The following is a 21,029-nucleotide window of genomic DNA, read 5'->3' as shown; positions in this document are numbered from 1 at the left end:
CTCATCGAAGACAACACTCTATATAGATGCATGAATTGATTAACGTGGACCCCGACTTAAACAAGTTGAAAAATGTATTCGGGTGTTACCATTTAGTGGCAATTGTACGGAATATGTACTGTACTGTGCAATCTACTAATAAAACTTTCAATCAAAAGCATACTAAACTATAGCGACATTATTTAGTAAAACGCTAATGCCAAAGAAGTACTGTAAATGACAATAGTTATATATACTATTGTGTTTATGATTTTTAATGAAGCCAACGTTCCAACTCTATTTTGATCATTTCCAAGGGTGTTTAACTTCTCTAACTTGGCTATTTATTGAGTCAACATGTGGCCAACATGCTAGTTATTTTACTACTGTTACAAACTCTAAATACGAATAATCTGTTTGGGGGATGTTTGTTAGGAAGTTACAACTCTAATGGGGCCCTAGCTGTAGTCGGTTGCGAAACAACATCATTAACAAAGCCACTACAGTGTGACATATTTAAGCTTTTTAATCCAACTGAATTGACTTTTTAAATAGTGGCTTTTTCCAAATTTAAGCTTAAAAGAAAACAACACCTCTTTAAAAAAAATGTACGCATCATTCAAAATCTAAATGTGAGACAAGAACACACTATTTATCTTTTTCATGCATTCTAAATCGTGAAAAGACTGCTAGCAAGAGGCAGCTAACGATAATGGTGAGTCATCGATAAAGAAACATCCCCAAAAATGCAGACAAAACTCTATTTATCCATCCATCCATTTTCTACCGCTCATTCCATCTGGGGTTGCAGGGGGCGCTGGTGCCTATCTTAGCTACAATCGGGCGGAAGGCGGTCTACACCCTGGACAAGTCGCCACCTCATCGAAGACAACACTCTATATAGATGCATGAATTGATTAACGTGGACCCCGACTTAAACAAGTTGAAAAATGTATTCGGGTGTTACCATTTAGTGGCAATTGTACGGAATATGTACTGTACTGTGCAATCTACTAATAAAACTTTCAATCAAAAGCATACTAAACTATAGCGACATTATTTAGTAAAACGCTAATGCCAAAGAAGTACTGTAAATGATAATAGTTATATATACTATTGTGTTTATGCTGTTTAATGAAGCCAACATTCCAGCTCTATTTTGATCATTTCCAAGGCTGTTTAACTTCTCTAACTTGGCTATTTATTGAGTCAACATGTGGCCAACACTCTAGTTGTTTTACTACTGTTACAAAATCTCTAAATATGAATATTCTGTTTGGAGGATGTTCGCTAGGAAGTTACAACTCTAATGGGGCCCTAGCTGTAGTCGGTTGCGAAACAACGTCATTAACAAAGCCACTACAGTATATATGACATATTAGCTTTTAAATAGTGGCTTTCCTTATTAATCCTACATCAAATTGAATCTTAAAGGAAAACTACATCGCTTAAAAAAATGTGCCCATCATTCAAAATCCATATGTGAGACAAGACACTATTTATCGTTTTCATGCATTCTAAATTGTGAAAAGACTGCTAGCAAGAGGCAGCTAACAATAATGGTGAGTAATCGATAAAGAAACATCCCAAAAAATGCAGACAACACTCTATTTCAGTTTGTTGGAGGTACCAAACCCCACCAGTTTCATATGCGCATTCACCGAACCCTTCTTTAGTGAAAACTAAAACAATTTTTTTTTTTCATATTCAAGAAAAAGTTTTGTTTTTTTACTGGTGCACAAAATGAACCATGCATAAACATCACTTTGTTCAAAGAACAAAACCAACACAGTGCATGACCTCACAACAAATTACACACCTTAAACACATTACCATGAATTGATTAACGTGGACCCCGATTTAAACAAGTTGAAAAACTTATTTGGGTGTTACCATTTAGTGGTCAAATGTACGGAATATGTACTGTACTGTGTAAACTGTACTGTTTCATATAATGTATTCCCTTCTTTTGCAATCTGCTAGTAAAAGTTTCAAATCGATCAATCAAACAACATGCAAATTAGATGGAACATTGTTTGGGGGTATCCATAATACGCTGATAGGGAGAACATTTTATTTACACGATAAGTCGGATGTGTCTTTACCTCCGTGGCGGAGGCTCTGCCGAACCCCTGAGGCCGACTCACCGAACTCCTAGGGTTAGATCGAACCCAGGTTAAGAACCACTGCTCTATTTAGATGCATGAATTGATACCATGAATACAAGTTGAAAAATGTATTGGGGTGTTACCATTTAGTGGTCAATTGTCCGGAATATGTACTGTACTGTGAGATCTACTAATAAATTTTTCGATAAATCAATCGAAAGCATACTAAACTATAGCGACATTATTTAGTAAAACGCTAAAGCCAAAGAACTACTTTAAATTCCGGACTATAAGCCGCAACTTTTTTCCAATGCTTAGAACCCACTAACTTATAAAACGGTGCAGCTAATTTATAGATTTTTCTTTGCTAATAATGTTTTTGATTTCAACAAACAGTTTCCAACCTGTTACAGTCACCCTGAATTGATTAAAGTGGACCCCGACTTAAACAAGTTGAAAAACTTATTTGGGTGTTACAATTTAGTGGTCAATTGTACGGAATATGTACTGAACTGTGCAATCTACTGATAAAGGTTTCAAACAATCAATCAACAGATACAGAAAAGGTGTTATTGTTTGTGCTATGGCGCCATCTTATGGACGATTTTGCTCACTGCTGTTGGTGCGGGTTGAACGGCTACAACAGGAATGTCAAACATACGGCCCGGCCTGCAAACGGGTTTAATCCAGGCCGCGGGATGTGTTTGCAAAGTATAAAAATTAACCGAAATGTTTTAATGAAAGAAACTGCTGTTTTGAATGTGTCCACTAGATGTCGCATGTAGATAACCGTATTTCCTTGAATAGCCTCCAGGCATGTAATATGCACCTGCCTTGAATTACTGCCGGGCAAAACCCCCTCCCCAAATTAATAAACGCATGCTTACTTTTACCGCGGGGTCAAATTCGTGACGTCACGAGTGACGCTTCCCCTGCCGTTATTTTCAAAATGGCGGAGTAGTATTTTTAGCTTTTACTGTGTGTAAACCAGGTGTCTTGTTCAACAGCCATACAGATCACACTAATGGTTGTGATATAAAACAACTTCAACACTCCTACCAATACGCGCCACACTCCGCGAACCCACATTAAACAATGACAAACACACTTCTGGAGAACAACTGCCCTGCAACACACCACAAACGCAACACAACACCTACCCAGAATGCAATGCATCCACGACTCCTGGCTACACCGTCCATACACCCGCTGACCCCCCTCCGTGCGTTGGTTGAGGTGGGCGGGGTTGGGGGCGTGTGTATAATATAGCCAAAAGTCACGGATGCACGGCATTATGGGTAATCAGTATGCTGCGCTTATAATGTGCCACAGAGCCAATGCTCTCCAGAAATGTGCTTGGTGTGGGTTCACAGAGTGTGGCGCATATTAGTAAGAGTTTTAAAGTTGTTTATACCACAAACATGAGTGTAAAAGGTATGACTGTTGACCAAGTATGCATTGCAATCTTGTATAAGAAGCAGGGAAATGCATGCGTCCGGCCGGCACGCAGATAGCTTGGTGTAAAAGTGGGCGCGATGACATGCTATTGAGCAGTGGTCCCCAACCACCGGGCCGCGGACGAAAAATAATTTTTCATTTATTTTTTGTTTTTTAACCACACTCAATTTTTAACTGCATGCCATTGGTAAGCGCAGAGGTGAGAAGAGGTTTTAAAATTATTAGCGCCTGCTTACTTTTAACGCATGCTTTGAATAAGCGCAGGAGTAAGAAGAGGTTTTAAATTAATTAGCGCCCCGGCGGCTATTCAAGGAAATACGGTAAGCTACATTTGTAAAACAAAATAAATCAGTGCCGCATTTGAGGAAAATGTTCAAACTACATATATAAAATCACACTGGTATATTATTGATTTACCCTTGAAATGTATAGCAATCTAATAAACTTAATGTGTATAATTGTATCTTTGATACATTTTTTACTTTTTAGCTATTAAATAGATTGTATGTTTAATCTTATGATACCGCCACATTGGCGCCTAATCTTTTGTGTATGTAATTGCATGTGCTTGTGGGTGTGTGATTGATATTTGTTATTGTGCCTTTCGCCATTGCACTGCAAATTGACGCTGTTTTAAAAAGTATTTGAAATTAATTTAGTCAAAGTTTAGCTGGCGGACTTTGGCTAAAATGATAGTTATTTTTCACGCAGCTTTGTTTCCCTTTTGTTAGCAAGCTGGCAAGGTAAAAACTGGCTATATTCCCAAGTTCAGACCGCATTGTCCAGATTTGCGATATGAAATGCTCGCGCATAACAGATAGACTGTCATTAAAATGTGATTTCCTTTGAAAATGAGCAAGGTATTAATGTCTTTAACAAGAATCAGAAGGAATTCCCACAGTTCACATATTTTGTTCGACTGGTCGTGCTGCCACGCGGCCCTCCGGAAACACACCAGTGATGATGTCTCCGCTATTGTCGACAAAATTCATTGTTGATGGATGGATGGATGGATGGATGGATGGATGGATGGGTAGATAGATAGATCTTTATTGATTCCTTGAGGAGAGTTCTTTCAGAAAAATTTTAATTCCAGCAGCAGTGTACAGAGTTGAGATCAATTTGAAAAGTAAATATTGGGGGTTTAAATGGAAACAAAATAGAAAAATATTACAATAAGAATAAAAACAAAAAGCAACAATGGGAATAAAAATATAACAGTAAAATAAGAATATAACAAGAGAAACTAGGTAGTAGTGACCATGTTATGAAAACATATTGCATTGTTATTGTTTATTGATATTTGTCGACGAATCGTTGCACCCCTATCGCAAAATCATCTCACCATCTACTTGATTTCCGTGTATACTACATCTTCTTATGCTGTCTTGTTTTCCATAACGTTTCTGTTTTTAAAATGGTGACTTAATACCAACTAGTGTTGTCCCGATACCAATTTTTGTTACCAGTACCAAAAAATAAAGCACAAATTTCGTCTGTTGACATATGCAGTGACATATTGTGTCATATTCCATTCTATTATTTTGTCAAAATTATTAAGGACAAGTGGTAGAAAATTAATTATTAATCTGTTTGTTCATTTACTGTTAATATCTGCTTACGTTCTCTTTTAACATGTTCTATCTACACTTCTGCTAAAATGTAAAAATCACTTATTCTTCTGTTGTTTGGATGCTGTACATTAGTTTTGGACGATAACCCAAATTTGGGTATAAATCCAATACCAAGTTGTTACAGGATCATACAATGGTCATATTCAAAGAAGATGTTGTGATGCCAAAATATATTGATGTAATCATAGTAGTATCGACTAGATACGCTGCTGTTCTTGGTATCATTACAGTGGATGTTGGGTGTAGATCCACCAATGGCGTTTGTTTACATTTTGACGCCGGTGAGCTACGGTGTGTAGTGAAGCAGGTTTAGCTATTCCTCGTCCTGCAGGGATGATACTTGTAAGAAACATACTTTATTTGTCGCCATGGAAGCGGGGATTATTGATTTAGAAGTAGTTTAAAACACTGCAGACTGGGACCTTAAAACTCATTTGTATACTCTAGCCTTTAAATAGACTCCCTTTTTAGACCAGTTGATCTGCCGTTTCTTTTCTTTTTCTTCTATGTCCCACTCTCCCTTGTGGAGGGGGTCCGGTCCGATCCGGTGGCCATGTACTGCTTGCCTGTGTATCGGCTGGGGACATCTCTGCGCTGCTGATCCGCCTCCGCTTGGGATGGTTTCCTACTGGCTCCGCTGTGAACGGGACTCTCGCTGCCGTGTTGGATCCGCTTTGGACTGGACTCTCGCGACTGTGTTGGATCCATTATGGATTGAACTTTCACAGTATCATGTTAGACCCGCTCGACATCCATTGCTTTCCTCCTCTCCAAGGTTCTCATAGTCATCATTGTCACCGACGTCCCACTGGGTCATTATTGTCACCGATGTCCCACTGGGTGTGAGTTTTCCTTGCCCTTATGTGGGCCTACCGAGGATGTTGTAGTGGTTTGTGCAGCCCTTTGAGACACTAGTGATTTAGGGCTATATAAGTAAACATTGATTGATTGATTGATTGATTGACTGTACTTTAGCCGCTTGCTAGTTAGCCATGTCTTAAAACACCTCTTCCTGAGGGCGTTTCAGTGTTATAACTTCACCGTTATCGTTAGTTTTTAAGCCAAATTGCATCCATTCTCCCTTTTCCTTGTACACACTGTCTGCTTGTAAGTAATTGTGCGCTGCCGAACATGCTCCTCTGCTCGTAAACCAGCAATGACACAACGTGACGATCACGGGGGCGCGGTGGGGTGGCGGACCGGTTCTTTTCAGAGGCGGTATAGTACCGAATATGATTCTTTAGTATCGCTGTACTATACTAATACCGGTATACCGTACAACCGTAATGACAACACAAAACAGGGCATTAAATGTCCACAGACTTAGCTTTCAAGTTGTAATATAAAAGCTGAAGTATTTGTCTTTGGTGTTTTCAAGCATTACAAATAAATCGACGAGACATCAAAACAGTTTAAAGTCATTTCAATTATGTTTATGTGAAATGCCAGAAAAATAGTTTCACATCTTCACTGCCCTGCTGCCTCCCAAGTTGGGCAAATGTCCCTGGTCTGAAGAAGTGAAAACATCTGAGAGTGTGTGAAAGGGTGTGGGGCACTCATGTACTTCTTCTTCCATGGGTTCATTTGTGAGAACTTTTGATTCTTTTTGCAGAAAGCCCCTCCTGAAAGGCCTGACTCTTAGCTTTCCCACCAAGATGTTGCTGAGTACAGGCATCCACTTTTGCTTCAGTGGAGGAAGGGTGTGACACCCATGTGCTCTTTAGGAAAGAAACAAAAAAATCCACCCAGTCATCCTAACTATTCTTTTACTCATTTCCCAAAACAACCGTCATTCGAGCAATTTGTGTAAAACAGTGGTTGTTAACTTACTGTATGTACCATAATTTTTTATGTATTCTAACTCGTAAATAAATGCCTTATATTTTTGAACCTGAAAATACGGAGGATGAGCTACAAGTTTTTGAAGCCGGTTGATAAGCCGATCTACCTTTGGTGCGATTTAGATATAGTCGTGTATAGAAAGAGAATGAACAACTAAATGTGAGGCGCCATGTTTGGTATCTAGGACGTGAGTGGCTGTGCTCCAAAGCATGCAATTGAGTCGTTCTGGCATTCGTTTTTTTCCTGACGAAATAAACCAAAAAAAGGGTTTGAATATATTAGCAAATTTACTCCAGCTCATAAATTTACAATAAAACATACTTTTATTTCGTCATAGTAGTATGAAAAAATAAATTTTAGGGAAATTTTGCGACCATTTTTTGATGCGCTATTCATGTAGTTTTTAGTGACCGGCGGCTTTCTAACACACACCAACTGACGAAATGTACGTCAGAAAATACACAATGACCAAAAATAAACGTATTAGCCTCATTTAGCCCAAATCCCGATTAGTTTTGGAGTAACAATTGTGGATAAATTATGACTTGTGTGTGAAGTTAGTCAGTTGTAGTGTCCGCCTCCAATGTATTGTTTTTTATCTTTGCGCTATGTATGCCTGTGCTTTTACTTTTGCTTTTTTTGAATATTCTCCATAGGTTTTGCTGTGCCGAGTAATGGCTTCCTGATTTCATTATCACCATCCATCCATTTTCTACCGCTTGTCCCTTCTGGGGTGGCGGGGGGTCGCTGGAGCCTATCTCAGCTGCATTTGGGCGAAAGGCGGGGTACACCCTGGACAAGTCGCCACCTCATCGCAGGGCCAACACAGATAGACAACATTCACACACAGTAGGGCCAATTTAGTATTGCCAATCAACCTGTCCCCAGGTGCATGTTTTTGGAGGTGGGAGGAAGCCGGAGTACCCGGAGGGAACCCACACAGTCACGGGGAGAACATGCAAACTCCACACAGAAAGATGCCGAGGCCAGGATTGAACCCAGTACTACTCATGACCTTCGTATTGTGAGGCAGATGCACTAACCCCTGTCCCAACATGCTGCCTCATTATCACCATTTTAACTTGAACATTGAACTAACGCAGATTTTTACTGAAAAATTAGTCTAATTTGGATTATTGGTGACACATGCAAAAAAGATGCTGTTTGGAAGCACAGTTTTGACAAGCAAAGTGTATTAATTGTAACTGACAGTGAGAGATAGCACATTCCCTTGTGCATGTATGCTGGTATTGGCTCTCAAGCCTTCCCGGCGAACCTTCACTTCCCATATTTTTCTCCTTTCTGGGTTACGGGAAACATGCAGTTGGTTCCCGCATTTGTTGCGCACAACAAGCCGTGTTTAGACCGCAAACACTCGGCAAACATGCTTCAATGAAAAGAAATGTATAATGAGGAAGTACCGTGCCGCTTAGCTTCGGGTTCAAACTAGTACGTAACATGGCGCCCTGTAGTCACGTGAGTGCATTCTGTGCCTTTTGACCAGTCATTGAGGAGAATACTTGAAACAGAGATCATTTGCTGCAGTCTGCCATATTTCAGAACTGTCTGCATTACTTTATTTACAATAAATAAATCAATTCTCAATTCAAGTGGATAGTGCACGCCCTAACTTCGTATAAATATAAAAATAAATATAATAAATTAATATAGTATTATTTTCAAGTACTCTTGACATGTGCTTAATAACATAAATGCTCTAAAAGCAGTTTTTTCATACCCTTTCTGAATCAATCGGCGAGTGTGCATGGGGGTACCTGATGTTGTGGCCTGGTGAATCTATATCATGTTTATGAAGTTTAATTTTGATTTGGTTTAATTACAGTGGAACGGGGGTTAGTGCTTGTGCCTCAGAATACGAAGGTCCTAGGTTCGATCCTGGGCTTGAGATCTTACTGTGTGGAGTTTGCATGTTCTCCCCGTGACTGCGTGGGTTCCCTCCGGGTACTCCGGCTTCCTCCCACTTCCAAAGACATGCACCTGGGGATAGGTTGATTGGCAACACTAAAATTGGCCCTAGTGTGTGAATGTGAGTGTGAATGTTGTCTGTCTATCTGTGTTGGCCCTGCGATGAATTGGCGACTTGTCCAGGGTGTACACGCCTTCCGCTCGTGTGCTTGCGGGATAGGCTCCAGCACCCCCTGTGACCCCATAAAGGACAAGCGGTATACAGACAATTGATGGATGGATCTACTCCATCGCATTAGCTATTATAATCATTATTGTTATGAAGATATCTGGTTTGTATATTCTATATATCAACCAATTATCAGCCTGGCCAATATTTGCCATTTTGACGTATATTGCCATCTGCCTTTTTAAAATCGTTATCGACCTTTCTTATTTAAAAATTTTTTACAATTACAACGGAACAATTTTTTTTTACAACTACAACAAAACTACATCAGCAGAATTAATGTATACACTTATGATACCAGTATTTAGTATAGAAAAAATAATTACCAAAGTAGAAAATAAGCAGTGATTTAGCACTAGTCTTTTGCTCTGCTTGATTAAAGTCCCCGTTTTTTTCCACTGACACCGACGCCCGCCCACCACTCCCTTTTTCTCCCTCCTGCAGTGCTCGTCGTCTACCGTACGCCTCTCCGTTTTGTTAGTTTTCGCAACTGCATCAACGGGGTCCCCTCAACGAGCTCAAAGCGCGGCGAGTTTCATGTTCCATGATTCATTCAAATTACAATGTGCCTCGCGATAGATGGACATGAAGATGACAGAAAAGATAACGCTTCGAAAATTCTGAACTTTTTTGTAAATATTTTTACAAATAAGGGACTTATTATAGGCAGCAACTGCCACGGTCAATTTGTTTCCCGTAATATTGAGGCAGAAATGTCAGCATGCTTGAAAAATGTTTCACCTATAAGCGATATGACGGAGCCCACATTTAAAAAATGTAAATATTAGCAATGTTTCATGATTCATCACAAGGAAACTTTACATAATCCATGAACTGCTATAAAACTGTATACAATTGAGTAGATGGCAAGTTACTGTGATTTACTGTATAAAAATCCCATTTTTTTTTTTCCTTTGGTTTTTTGGTGCTAAATGAACCACAACATTAGCTGAGATAGGCGCCAGCGCCCCCCGCGACCCCGAAAGGGAATAAGCGGTAGAAAATGGATGGATGGATTAGTGCCACATTAAACAGTGTAGCTATTGTTCCGACTTTTTCCTAGAAAAATGTTAAAACCCCTCAACTTAAAGCCCTCGTCAGATGTACAGTACAGGCCAAAACTTTGGACACACCTTCTCATTCAATTTACTTTCATGACTATTTACATTGTAAATTGTCATTGAAGGCATCAAAACTATGAGTTATGTACTAAACAAAACAAGTGAAATAACTGAAAACATGTTTTATATTCTAGTTTCTTCAAAATAGCCTCTCTTTGCTCTGATTACTGCTTTGCACACTCTTGGCATTCTCTTGATGAGCTTCAAGCACACCTGTGAAGTGAAAACCCTTTCAGGGGGCTACCTCATGAAGCTCATTGAGAGAATGCCAAAAGTGTGTGAAAAAGTAATCAGAACAAAGGGGGGCTATTTTGAAGAAACTAAAATATAAAACATGTTTTCAGTTATTTAACCTTTTTTTTTAAGTACATCATCAAACTGTATTCATCATCAAACTCTATTGCAGACTCCGACGTCCAAGTAGACATACAATCACATAGCGTACATAAAACAAATAAAATACACCGTAAAAGGCATTATCACATATTAAAAACAATGCTTGTGCATGTCTAGTAAAAGGCATCTAATACATAAATAAAAGCAGCATAAAAAATAAATATATATATATATATATATACTTTAAAAATGTGTTTACACATTCTATAAAAGGCACAGTTTCCATATATACGATTGGTACCTAACAGAATTACACCTAGGATTGGTTATCTGTAAATTAAGATCATTCTTGGACCCTTGCAGTCTTCCTATAAACTTAAACATCAGTTTTCATGTCATGTCACATAACTCCACATGTGTTCACTCATAAATTTGATGCATTCACTGACAATCTACAATGTAAATAGTCATGAAAAAAAAAAAAAATGCATTTATTGAGAAGGTGTCCAAACTTTAGGCCTATAATGTGTACTATTCATTTCAGTCAATCAATCAATGTTTACTTATATAGCCCTGAATCACTAGTGTCTCAAAGGGCTGCACAAATCACAACACAAACCACTACGACATCCTCGGTAGGCCCACATAAGGGCAAGGAAAACTCACACCCAGTGGGACGTCGGTGACAATGATGACTATGAGAACCTTGGAGAGGAGGAAAGCAATGGATGTCGAGCGGGTCTAACATGATACTGTGAAAGTTCAATCCATAATGGATCCAACACAGTCGCGAGAGTCCAGTCCAAAGCGGATCCAACACAGCAGCGAGAGTCCCGTTCACAGCATTTGTTTTAAATGCTTTTTACTGCAAATTAATCCATCCATCCATCCCATCCATCCCTTTTCTACCGCTTATTCCCTTTCGGGGTCGCGGGGGGCGCTGGCGCCTATCTCAGCTACAATTGGGCGGAAGGCGGGGTACACCCTGGACAAGTCGCCATCTCATCGCAGGGCCAACACAGATAGACAGACAACATTCACACTCACATTCACACACTAGGGCCAATTTAGTGTTGCCAATCAACCTATCCCCAGGTGCATGTCTTTGGAAGTGGGAGGAAGCCGGAGTACCCGGAGGGAACCCACGCATTCACGGGGAGAACATGCAAACTCCACACAGAAAGATCCCGAGCCTGGATTTGAACCCAGGACTGCAGGACCTTCGTATTGTGAGGCAGACGCACTAACCCCTCTGCCACCGTGAAGCCACTGCAAATTAATAAATTAATTAATTAATAAATTAATTAATAAATTAATATCGGCTCCAAATATCAGTTATCGGCCTCATTGACCACTAATAATCGGTATCGGCCCTGAAAATAACATATTGGTCGATCTGCAGCATATTCATCTCTAAACTTTTATAATCTGCGCTGACTGTGCTATCGGAACGATAGCCATGTTTCTGCTTGATTGATTAATATCGTAAGTATTAATCTATTGTTTCTGCTTGCAAAGACATAATCATTCTTTCAGCGATCACTGTCACATGACTCTGTTTCACCGATGCAACGTACACGTAAGTGACGTTTGAAACCATTTTCACCAATCAATGCATAGTGGGATGGACAGACACTGTTTACCCCAACTAGCACATGTACAAGTATATAAGTAAAAATAAACATAAAATAGAAATACAAACTTGTTTAATAAGTGTCAGAATGTTCTCAAAGAAGACAATTTACGTGAAATGACGCTAGCACATTGTGGCTGGTGGAAAGATCCGTTGAACAGAAATTTGTAAACTTTGATTGATTGAAACTTTTATTAGTAGATTGCACAGTATAGTACATATTCCGTACAATTGACCACTAAATGGTAACACCCGAATAAGTTTTTCAACTTGTTTAAGTCGGGGTCCACGTTAATCAATTCATGGTAAACAGACATATATTGACACTAAAACATTTTTACTCTACACACAATGAAATTAATACAGTATTAAAAATGTGTATCTTTTGTCAGTGGGTAGACAAAAATAATAAATAGTAGATCTCATGACTTAAAGACAGCATTGATCTTATTCAATTAAATCATCCACAACATATTTTTTCATACTTAGCAATGTAAAAATTTAATTTAGACAACGTCATTAACATGTAAACCCATCCATCCATCCATTTCCTACCGCTTGTCCCTCTCAGGACAGTGTAGAAAACCCAGAAGAGGATCTGGGCCAGTTTGCTGCTGGTTGGATATTTTTTTATATTCATTTATTTATTGAAGATAGGTAAGATCTAGCATCTAATTTCGGAGTCATCCACATTAGTCCATGAAAACAAAAGGTGACTGACCGATAACATGTGGCGGACATTGGACTTGAACTGAAACATCTGGGTGGGGATGACATGAGGTCACAGGCATTAGAAAGGTTTTATAAAAAAAAACAGGGAGTTTGACCAATAGACCTAGCATATTGGTTAACAGAGCTATTGCGTATCCAGCCTTTAATGCGTATCCAAATGATCTGTGTTTGACTTTGTCCGCTTTGGGCAACTCCAGGCACGTGATTTTTTTGACTTGAAGTTAGAACAAATCAGTTGGACATTTGTGCTTGTCGCTTGTTGCTTGATATGTAAAGTAGGTTGCTTAAACAGAAAAAAGCCTGGAGCACTGCTGGGGATTGAGAGATCGAGAGAGCCATGCAGGTGACCAATAGTAACCTCGTGTTCCCTCCCCTTTCTCTCGCCCTCTGTTTTCCCTCTTGTCTCCCATAGAGCATTTTAAGAAAGGACTCATCTTCTCACTGACTTTCACTCTCCCCAAGACATCAAGGCGATTGACTGGAGACCAATAATTCACAGAACCTTTGGCATCCTCAAGAGTCATCAGCTAAGCAAGTCCCCCATTTGCACAGTGATATTGATTGAGGAAATGGACTTGCGTGTGTGAGGCATCAACATTAGAGGTAAGGGTCAGTCTTTTGTAACTTTTGAACAAAGCAGGTCCTGATCTAAGAAGATGTCATGCTGTTGATTAGGGTAGCAGCTATCGAATATTTTAGGACTCTAGCAATTAGTTTGTTCTGTTAATCGAGTAATGGGCCAAAACACACTTTACAGCCTCAATGCGTATTTGAGGAAAAAATAGGTGAAATAAACAAATGTTCTGCTTGTCATAACCTTCATTATGTTTTCTTATAAATGCACATCATCAACATTGAAATTGTATTTTAACCAAGTGTGCTTTAGAAAAAAATAATAATTATAGATTAAAAACAACAGTCCACTTTTTGCCATATAGATCACAATATCTACACTAGGGCTGTAGTTACGGATTATTTTAGTAATCGATTATTTGTTCAGTTAATCAAATTTTTTAATAAAACACACTTTGTAGCCTCAGTGCCTCTTTTAGGGAAAATATTTGCTATGAACAGGAATTTATTTGCACAAAACATCACATTTAATTAGCACTTTTACCACCATTTTTTTTTTTAGTAATATAAAAACAACAGTGTAAGGAAGACACACATAAACCAGGTAATCTATAAATAATACAATAAATAATATTTTAAGTCTTAAAGAATCAAAACAAACAAAACCATTCTCTGATAAATTATGATAAGTGACAATGTCTTTAACAATTTGACCGGTGACGTGCTGTCAGGGGAGGCAAGTGAGGCAGTGCCTCACCTGCCACCAGGTGGCTTAACCATGACATGTTCCAAAACAAAGTAATAAAATAGAATAAGTTTTAATATTTCTCTTTTGGTTGATGCTTTCTATGTGATTTTGGTGTGGTTCCTGAATATTTTGATAATTTTCATGGTCAAAATCGCGGAAATTCAATGTTTTCTGATCAAAACAACGCAGCATACGAGAAGTGAGGCAAACACAGGCGGTGCCTCCACGGCTACATACAGTGTGTATTAGGCGTGTGCGTGCGAGGGGGCGCATGCTTGTTGCCACAGGAAACAGGCAGGCCATGAGGCAGCATGTACCTCTGCTTCAAGGTAGGGGGCGATATATTGTCAACTTGCAGTTCAATGCCTCAGCAGTACTCTGACTCGCCACACTGGGAGAAGTGGGGGCGCTCAAGTTAGCAGACAGGTCTCTCCAGCAGAAGCCAGACTTTTTTCCTTTTCTTTTTTTTAACTGTATTTATTACAAACATGGCATTTTATTAGAGTAAGCCAGCGTTTGTGGGTGTTTTGTGTCAGATGCAAAAATATTGTTTAATTTTTTGGAATGAAATTAAATTAAAGGAATGTGTCTGCCAATATGGAGGATTATATACTGTATCCAAGATTAAATACTTCCCTAAACTGGACTTTAAAACAAAATTAATGCGATCATACAAAGTATGTTTTCATGGACGATAGCTATTACTGCTTCAGATACAAATTCAGAAAGGTAAGATACACTCACAATACTTGATTTATTTTGTTAAAAGCAAATGGGACCAAAAAGTATTTAATAACAACTTTATTAAATATTTTTTGGACCCATTTATCTTATCATATAATATCATTATGATAACGTTTTTATGAAAGCGAATAACTCCCTTTTTTTTCCTGTTACTCTAATGCAGGGGTTCTCAACCTTTTTTCAGTGATTTACACCCTGTGAAATTTTTTTTAATTCAAGTACCCCCTAATCAGAGCACAGCATTTTTGGTTGAAAAAAGAGACAAAGAAGTAAAATACAGCACTTTGTCATCAGTTTCTGATTTATTAAATATTATAACAGTGCAAAATATTGCTCATTTGTAGTGGTCTTTCTTTAACTATTTGGGAATAAGATATATAAAAGTAACCAAAAAACTTGTTGAAAAATAAGCAAGTGATTCAATTATAAATAAATATTTCTACACATAGAAGTAATCAACTTAAAGTGCCCTCTTTGAGGATTGTAACAGAGATCCATCTGGATTCATAAACTTAATTCGGAACATTTCTTCACAAAAAAAGAAATCTTTAACATCAATATTTATGGAACATGTCCACAGAAAATCTAGTTGTCAACACTGAATATTGCATTGTTGTATTTTTTTCCACAGTTTATGAACTTACATTCATATTTTGTTGAAGTACTATACAACAAATATATTTATAAAGGACTTTTGAATTGTTGCTATTTTTAGAATATTTAAAAAAAAATTCACGTACCCCTTGGCATACCTTCAAGTACCCCCAGGGGTACGCGTACCCCCATTTGAGAACCACTGCTCTTAACGTGCATCCTAAATCAACAATGACTCGAGCTGCACGTATGAATTTAAGTTCAAAAAGAAGAAGAAAAAACGCATGCATGCCTCACCTGGTGTTTAGTTCACCGCACACCACTGAATTTGACACATACAATACACATTTGAGAAGGTACAGAAGACAGTTGTTTGATTTTTGGACGAATAACATGTTAGTTTTAAAATGCAAACTAGATGCTAACATGTCCTAACGTGTTTGAATAAAATATTTGTTATGTAAGTCAAACTTATAAGATGGCATTAGCTACCTAAAAAGACTGTTACCATGTTTCTGCTTGCTTGCTGCACTTACATACAAAGGATGTTTTATGGTAATGTACTGCATCATTGATGTGGTGGGCAACCACACCACAATGCTACTGTGCGGCAAACAAAGGGCTGTGATCTTACCACTAAAAGCAGATACGAGCAAAAAATACAAACTGTAATGAAATCTATTCCTAAACTTTATATAAAAAAGATTTTTCGAGTGATTTCAAGGATTATCCATCAGTCCCGTTCCCATCCCAGATATGTGGAACTATCTGGTGCTACAGATGTCTACGTACACGACAAAACAGAGGAAAACTTTGAAAAGCATGAAGGTCTACAACTTCTTTGTGTGTAGCTAGGACAAGGAAATTGGTATCAATACTCCCCCGGATAAATCATGCATAGTTTTTGCTCGGTTAATGTTCCATTTCATGATTTAACTTCGCCTACAACCATGTTTATTGCCTTATTGTTGCTATACTGTTATGCGTACGCGTGTTTTTCCCTGTCTTTCATGAAATATAACTATAGATCTAAAGGTTTTGTATGTGCTGAAGGCTTAGTTTATGATTGCTCCCTCTGGTAAAAGCTTAACTATTTTAGGTTTTGCTCACTTTTGCTTTCTTTTATTTAGACTCGTAGAGTTGGTGCTCTACAAAACATTCGTAGCAAAAATGTGTTTTAAGAACTCAGAATGACAAATTGCAAATAATATCAAGATAATACGTGTATGGGATATACTAAATGTTAAAAGTATATCAAACAAACGTTTAACAAAGTCATCACTGCAAACTCGTACGTTCTTCAACTCGGCCTTCTTCGACTGGAGTGTGTGCCCCTTTTCTGTCGTTTCTCATATGATCCTGACATCTTTTGCCCTTATTTACTACCTCTTGAGGACCTTCGAATAAAATGTTATACTTTTCGCGTTTTGAACTGGTTCAACAGCCTAAAACAACCATTTTTCTTCAAGAAAGGCAAAATGCCGCCCAGAAAGCTATGACAACAGGCCCTCGCTGACCCATCATTTCGAGCCCCGCATAATTAAAGGCCTACTGAAACCCACTACTACCCACCACGCAGTCTGATAGTTTATATATCAATGATGAAATATTAACATTGCAACACATGCCAATACGGCCGGTTTAGTTTACTAAATTGCAATTTTAAATTTCCCGCAAAGTATCTTGTTGAAAACGTCACGGAATGATGACGCGTATGATGACGCGTGCGCGTGACGTCACCGGTGGTAGCGGACATGTTCTTCCAGCACCGCTCACGGCTAAAAGTCGTCTCTTTTCATCGCATAATTACACAGTATTCTGGACTTCCGTGTTGCTGAATATTTTGCAATTTGTTCAATTAATAATGGAGACTCCAAATAAGAATGCTGTTGGTGGAAAGCGGTGTATTGCAGCTGCCTTTAGCAACACAAACACAGCCGGTGTTTCCTTTTTTACATTCCCGAAGATGAAGCTTTACTATGGAACAGAGCGGTCAAGCGAACATGGTTCCCGACCACATGTCAACCGGCAGGTTTCGGTGAGAAAATGGTGGTAATAAGTCGGCTCTTACCGTAGACATGAGCGGAGCTTGCCTCCTCCTGCAGCTGTGGACTCTCTTACCTCCTCCCACCGGAGACACCGGCGGTCACCACATCCGTGGCAACACCCCTCCGACTTTCATGTACCATATAATCTCACTAAAACACTAGTAACACAATAAGCAGATAAGGGATTTTCCAGAATTATCCCAGTAAATGTGTCTAATAACATCTTAATCGCTCCCACTGCTTATCGCCTTTTTTTTTTTTTCCCCTTCACTCTCACTATCCTCATCCACGAATCGTTCATCCTCGCTCAAATTAATGGGGAAATCGTCGCTTTCTTGGTTAGAATCGCTCTCGCTGGCTATGATTATAAACAATGTGAGGATGTGGGGAGTTCTACAACCAGTGACATCACGCGCACATCGTCTGCTACTTCTGGTACAGGCAAGGCTTTTTTATTAGCAACCAAATGTTGCGAACTTTCTCATCGATGTTTTCTACTGAATCCTTTCAGCAAAAATATGGCAATATCGCGAAATGATCAAGTATGACACATAGAATGGACCTGCTATTCCCGTTTAAATAAGAACATCTCATTTCAGTAGGCCTTTAATGAGCCGCAAGTGACGGCAGGTGAATACAACCTAGAGTGAAATGCAAGCTTTTTTGACGGTGCAAACATTTCGGTCTTTTTCACCTAAAATGAATGCAAAACCTTTTACAGCTTCTCTCGTTATCTAATTCTTCACCGTCTCTCTTGATTGATACTTTTATTAGTAGATTGCACAGTACAGTACATATTCCGTACAATTGACCACTAAATGGTAACACCCGAATAAGTTGTTCAACTTGTTTAAGTCGGGGTCCACGTTAATCAATTCATGGTACAAATATATACTATCAACATAATACAGTCATCACACAAGTTAATCATCATAGTATGTACATTGAATTATTTACATTATTTACAATCCGGGGGGTGGGATGAGGAGCTTTGGTTGATATCAGTACTTCAGTCATCAACAATTGCATCAACAGAGAAATGTGGACATTGAAACAGTGTAGGTCTTATTTAGTAGGATATGTACAGCCAGCAGAGAACATAGTGAGTCCACATAGCATAAGAACAAGTATATACATTAGAAGTACATTTGAGTTGTTTATAATCCGGGGAGATGGGATGTGAATGGAGGAGGGTATTAGTAAAGTGTTGAAGTTGCCTGCAGGTGTTGTTTTAGAGCGGTTTTGAAGGAGGATAGAGATGCACTTACTTTTATACCTGTTGGGAGTGCATTCTACATTGATGTGGCATAGAAAGAGAATGAGTGAAGACCTTTGTTAGATCGAAATCTGGGTTTAACGTGGTTGGTGGAGCTCCCCCTGGTGTTGTGGTTATGGCGGTCATTTACGTTAAGGAAGTAATTTGACATGTTCTTCGGTATCAAGGAGGTGTATCGGATTTTATAGTCTAGGCTCAGTGCAAGTTGTTTTACTCTGTCCTCTCACTCTCTCTTTCTCTCTTTTGACACTCTGCTGGTCACACAGGCCACATCACCGGCAACGTGAGCTGCATCACCAATAGGTGCATCGCTCTCATGTGCTTGTTTTACTTATTAACAAATGATTGGCAACAAAATACAAATGTTTGCTTTTTTCTAGTCAAATAATGCTCATGTATTTAAAGTTTGAGACACTACATGCAATCCGGATTTGATTAATTCTACTCCGTGAACTCCCTTTTTCTCCCACCGTCCAAAAACATGCACGTGAGCTCTGAATTATAGTTGTGATTGCGGATAGTTTTCTATGTGTGTCCTGTGATTGACCGGTTACCAGTCCAGCAGGGTGTATGCCACCTCTCACCCAAAATCAGCTGAGATAACCTCCAGCTCAGCGAGGACCCTAACAAAGACAAGCGGACTAGAAAAGGAATGGTTTGCAGTATTCAATCCAATTTCCAGTGTTGGTAGTTTGTGGGGTGGTTGATGTAATGTCGTAATAGTCAAATGTGCATAAATGGCCATGACTAATTTGTATAAATAGAGTAAAAAAACATGAATATACTCTCTTGCCTGTCTTTGTCGTTCTTCCTAATGTCACAAGACAGAGACACCTGTGCTTCCCGGAAAAAACACCTAGGCTCAGACTACTCGCAAAATATAGCATCTAATTCACTAAGTTGGCATCCCTTGTGTTCTCTCCTGCTCTGTCTGGCACACACAGCGCATTATAATGTGTGTTTGTGCTGCAACTAATGACTAATTTGATAGTTGACATGTCATCGACCATTATAACAATTAGTCGACTAATTTTATGATGACTACCGGTACTGTATTTTCCGGACTACAAGCCCCATCCTTATGTAAGCCGCACCCCCTAAATTTTAGATGAGACAATATTTTTTTTTGCATATACAGTTCAGGCCAAAAGTTTGTGCACACCTTATTCAATGGGTTTTCTTTATTTTCATGACTATTTACATTGTGGATTGTCACTGAAGGCATCAAAACTACGAATGAACACATGTTGAGTTATGTACTTAACAAAAAAAAGGTTAAAATAACTGAAATCATGTTTTATATTCTAGTTTTTTGGAAAATAGCCACCCATTGCTCTGATTACTGCTTTGCACACTCTTGGTATTCTTTTGATGAGCTTCAAGAGGTAGTCACCTGAAAGGGTTTTCACTTTACAAGTGTCATAGTTTGTTGCCTTCAGTGACAATCTACAAGGTAACTAGCAATGAAAATAAAGAAAATGCATTGAAATGAGAAGGTGTGTCCAAAATTTTGGCCTGTACTGTATTATCCATCCATCCATCCATCATCTTCCGCTTATCCGAGGTTGGGTCGCGGGGGCAGCAGCCTAAGCAGGGAAACCCAGACTTCCCTCTCCCCAGCCACTTCGTCTAGCTCTTCCCGGGGGATCCCGAGGCGTTCCCAGGCCAGCCGGGAGACATAGTCTTCCCAACGTGTCCTGGGTCTTCCCCGTGGCCTCCTACCGGTTGGACGTGCCCTAAACACCTCCCTAGGGAGGCGTTCGGGTGGCATCCTGACCAGATGCCCGAACCACCTCATCTGGCTCCTCTCGATGTGAAGGAGCAGCGGCTTTACTTTGAGTTCCTCCCGGATGGCAGAGCTTCTCACCCTATCTCTAAGGGAGAGCCCCGCCACACGGCGGAGGAAACTCATTTCGGCCGCTTGTACCCGTGATCTTATCCTTTCGGTCATGACCCAAAGCTCATGACCATAGGTGAGGATGGGAACGTAGATCGACCGGTAAATTGAGAGCTTTGCCTTCCGGCTCAGCTCCTTCTTTACCACAACG

The 21,029-nt window shown here is 39.3% G+C and overlaps 1 protein-coding gene across 1 annotated transcript in view; it reads left to right on the top strand.

Annotated features, from left to right (window-relative positions):
• The first annotated feature begins 1,520 nt into the window (after positions 1-1,520).
• Positions 1,521-21,029, top strand: part of nr1h3 (nuclear receptor subfamily 1, group H, member 3) — a 48,945-nt gene continuing 29,436 nt past the window's right edge. The window contains exons 1-2 of the mRNA XM_061887248.1: positions 1,521-1,541; positions 13,411-13,601. The gene's annotated coding sequence lies outside the window, so the exon portion shown is untranslated. The remainder of the gene's footprint in view (positions 1,542-13,410; positions 13,602-21,029) is intronic.

This window comes from Nerophis ophidion, linkage group LG25 (genome assembly GCF_033978795.1).
Source record: "Nerophis ophidion isolate RoL-2023_Sa linkage group LG25, RoL_Noph_v1.0, whole genome shotgun sequence".
Classification (NCBI taxonomy): Eukaryota; Metazoa; Chordata; class Actinopteri; order Syngnathiformes; family Syngnathidae; genus Nerophis; species Nerophis ophidion.
This window is presented reverse-complemented; position numbering and strand designations above follow the sequence as displayed.